Source organism: Callorhinchus milii, unplaced genomic scaffold, assembly GCF_018977255.1.
Source record: "Callorhinchus milii isolate IMCB2004 unplaced genomic scaffold, IMCB_Cmil_1.0 Scaffold1, whole genome shotgun sequence".
In the NCBI taxonomy this organism is placed as follows: domain Eukaryota; kingdom Metazoa; phylum Chordata; class Chondrichthyes; order Chimaeriformes; family Callorhinchidae; genus Callorhinchus; species Callorhinchus milii.
Window position 1 is genome coordinate 68,998,933 of NW_024704742.1, and position 3,988 is coordinate 69,002,920.

Genomic DNA, 3,988 nt, shown 5'->3' on the forward strand with positions numbered 1-3,988 from the left:
GCAAGAATAATTAATGATTAGTACTAATAATTAATAATTGAATAATAATGGTTAATTGATAATAATTCCATGTGTAGTTACTGTGTGTATACATATAATATGTGTAGTTACAGTGACTGGTCTGCAACAATTAATAATAATTCTTGCATTTGCTATAGCGTCTTATCACATCTTCGAGATGTCTCATAGCGCTTCACGGAATATACTGTCAAGTGAATTGATTGTGTATTTTGTGGGCGAAACTTGGCTTTCTAAGGAGATGTTAAACCAAGGTCCCATCTGCCTGTTCAGGTGGATGTTAAAGATGGAATGGTGCTATTCAAAAAGAGGAGGGAGCTTCTCACTCCAGGTGTCCTGGCCAAACAATACACCAATTAGAATTAGTCATTCACTCCATGGCTCTTTGTGTGACATTGCTGTGCGCAAACTGCCAAAATACACAGACAAAACCATTTTATAGTAGATGTCTCGACGACGTGATAAGGCACTATATCAAATGTAAGAATTATTATTATTATTTATATAGTGCCTTTCATGACGGAAGGACATCCAAAAATGATTGACTGCTGGTAGACAGTGGAGCCGGGAGTAAGACCCCAGAGTGGCGGCGGTGGAGGATAGAGAGGAGAGGGGATATAGATGAATGAAAGCACGGTGAAAGCGACGGACCTTGAACAACGTTAGGTAGGGAGCAAGTCGGAGGGAATGTTAAGCACTTTGAGATGTCCTCCCGATGCAGTCAGCTGGAAAGCGCTGTTGGATTGACGCACTTCACGTGTTAGCAAATAAAAGGACCACATTGACAAACAGCGCAAAAAAAAGACTTAAAAAAAGTCAAAAGGAATTCTAAACATATTAAAAGTACATTTGCCATACTCTTTGGCTCCCGCCGACGTCTTCTGTCCCACGGTTCCGACCTCGTCAACCTACCTGACCTGTCCTTAAAACTCTCTGAACCCATGCATAACTTAGACGTCAGGTTCGATCCCCAATTATCCTTCCTCCCCCACATACGGTCGGTAACTAGTATCACTTTCTTCCACCTCCGCCACATTGCCCGTCTTTGACAATACCTCATTCCACAAGCTGCTGAAACCCTTGTCCACACTTTTGTCTCCTCTCAGCTGGACTACTCTAACACCCTCCTCGCTGGTCTTACCTCCTCTCCTATTCACCAAATTCAGTTCATTCAAAACTCCACCGTCCCCATTCTTACCCGCACTAAACTCCACATCCCGATTACCCCAGCCCTTGCCAAACTCCACTGGCTCCCGGTCACAGAGTGGATCGACTTCAAGATCCTCACTCTAGTGTTCAAATCCCTCCATTTCTTGGCACCCCCCTATCTCTCTAACCTCCTCTTTCCCCACAGCAGTACCCGCTGCTTCCACTCTACTGGGTCCGGCCTCCTCCGTGTCCTCTGAATCCTCCGCTCCACCATCGCCGCCTGGCATGGAGGGCGCTATATAAATGCAAGTTGTTGTTGTAAAAGTAATTGTCAGTCACAACAGCCTTGAAGCGAGCAGATGCTATTAGGGTCCATGAATGTCACTCATCTGTAACGGCCTGATGGATCTCTCCGCAGTCCCACTGGTATTAGCTGGAAGTAGAACACCTCACAATGAAAGCTGGAGAAAAGGTGCAAATGTGTAATTCACATCTGACTGGTAATATAATTTAATATAGTTTAATAAGACAGCTTTGCTGGCAGTCAAAGAGGGGCCTGCTGCAGAGAGAGCGCAGCTTAATTGCAAACTTTGAAGGGAGACTGTCTGTAACATATTCCCTCCTCATGCATATTGATATAATTACTTATTCAACTTCAAGTAAGGTGACAATTTGTGTATTAAGTGCAATTTTCTTTTTGTTAAAGCAAGGTTCAATTTGCCAAACATCTGTCTGGGTTATAGATGTCAGAGGATGAAAGACTTAGGCTTCTTTACTATTTCCTTCCCTTCACCCCCATCCCTCATGTCAACCACCCCTCCACCCCCACCACCCCACACACCCTCATATATACACGGACACACACATATGCACATCATATACAAATATTATTTGTGAGGTCAGGGTATTAAGGGATACGGGGCAAGAACGGATAATTAGACTTCAGGTACAGATCAGCCATGATTTAATAGAATGGCGGAACAGGCTCAAGGGACTGAATGACCTACTCCTATTTCTATGTTTTGATGACACACAAAATATAGAGGCAAATTGGCTGCCATGTTTCGCCGACAAAATACACAGTCAATTCACTTTGCAGTATATTCTGTGAAGCGCATTGAGACATCTTAACAACATGATAAGGTGCTACATCAAATGCAAGGATTATTATTATTTGATCTCATTCCTTCCTGATGTTCCCCCCATCACAGCATCAGACTGCTTCATCACAATCTTTCCTGGCAACCTGTTCCAGTCATTAGTTACCCTCTGAATAAAGAAAAACTTCCTGGTGTCTGTCCTGAAAGTGCCCCTTTACAACTCTAAACCTGTATCCTCTTGTTCTGCTGCCTTGTTGCACCAGTCTTCTTCCTCCAAACCTTTCTTCAGATCGAGTGTTCAAGATGTTGTGAAGCGTTTCAAGACATTTCTATGCGAGAGTTATAATTACTATAATCAGAGAATCAGGGGGCATTTTTCGTCACACTGGGAAAATATAATGCAGTTTAACTCGATCTAAAGTGGCCTTAATAACTCCACAATGTTAGTCAGCAATGACAATTCACATCTGGTGTGAGGAAAAAAGGTGCAAAAACAACAAATAAAAACATTTTCAAAGATTTTGTCAATTCTGTCAGGCAGGGACTGATGCAGCCCTGTTCAATGTGTAAAAATGCTATTATTACAAATTTGCAGGGTACTCTGTGAAGCACTTTGAGACATCTGAAAGATGTGATAAGGCGTTATATCAAATACAAGGAATATTATTTTTATTATTATTATTACTCTTGCTGTCTCATTTTCTCTCGCTCTCCCTGACCCACATAATTAGAAGTCAGTAGCTCAGGTTCAATATTCGGTCAGTTGCCGTGACAGAAGCTCATTTAAATGAGTATCAGTCAATAAACCTGTTTATTGCAATGAAGCTTCCCAGCTCAGGACACACAAAATCTGGCAGCACTGTGACCATCAGCAATGATCTAACAAACTCTGCCCATTAAAGATGACACAAGGGCAGGCTGATCCACGCTTAAATTATAGAGTAGGAACTCATACGTTTAATTTCATGCCAGGCAATCTACCCAAACGCATAATAAAAAAGGCGAGAGTTTATTATCAGCAGAGCAATTTGAATTACTTATTCAAGCCACTAGCCAACCAATTTAACTTTTTTTTAAAAAGTATTGCTTGACACAAATTTTTAATTGACAATGTATATTTTGTGGGCAAATTGCAGCAGCCAATTGCGCACAGTAGTGTTCCACACCCAGTCGTGGATCGAGCAACCAAATAGTTTTGGGAGGATTATCCCCGGAAAGCAAACTGCCAATCGACTAACAATTGGGTAAGGAAACTTGCCTAAGGTTTCGGGAAACAAACCCGGGTCCTCTTGCTTGCGAGGCGAGCACGCTGAAGGACTCCAAATATTGAGCCTGAGCTACTGCTAGGCATTTCCAATTGTGTAAGATAGGGCGAGAGAAAGTGAGAGTAAGCAAAAGAGATAGAGAGAGAAAGTGTTGTGAGAAAGAGCGCATGAGTGTGTGTGAGAGAGAGAGAGAGAGAAAGAGAAGCTCCTCTCTGCCTAAGGAACTACATGTTTAGTCACACCATTATTAAGATGAAAAGCTTTTGGAATTTGAGGTTATCTGTTCTGGGGATGTTTCAAAGATGAAAGCGATACAATTGTCCTTTCAGTTATATATTTGTTCTGCCTAAAGCAAATGTTAGGTCAAAGACACCAGCCAGTATCGATCGCCCATGATCTGGAGGCTGGAGTGAAGGTGCATATTATTGCATGTCGAGAGTCTAATTTGTGATATTT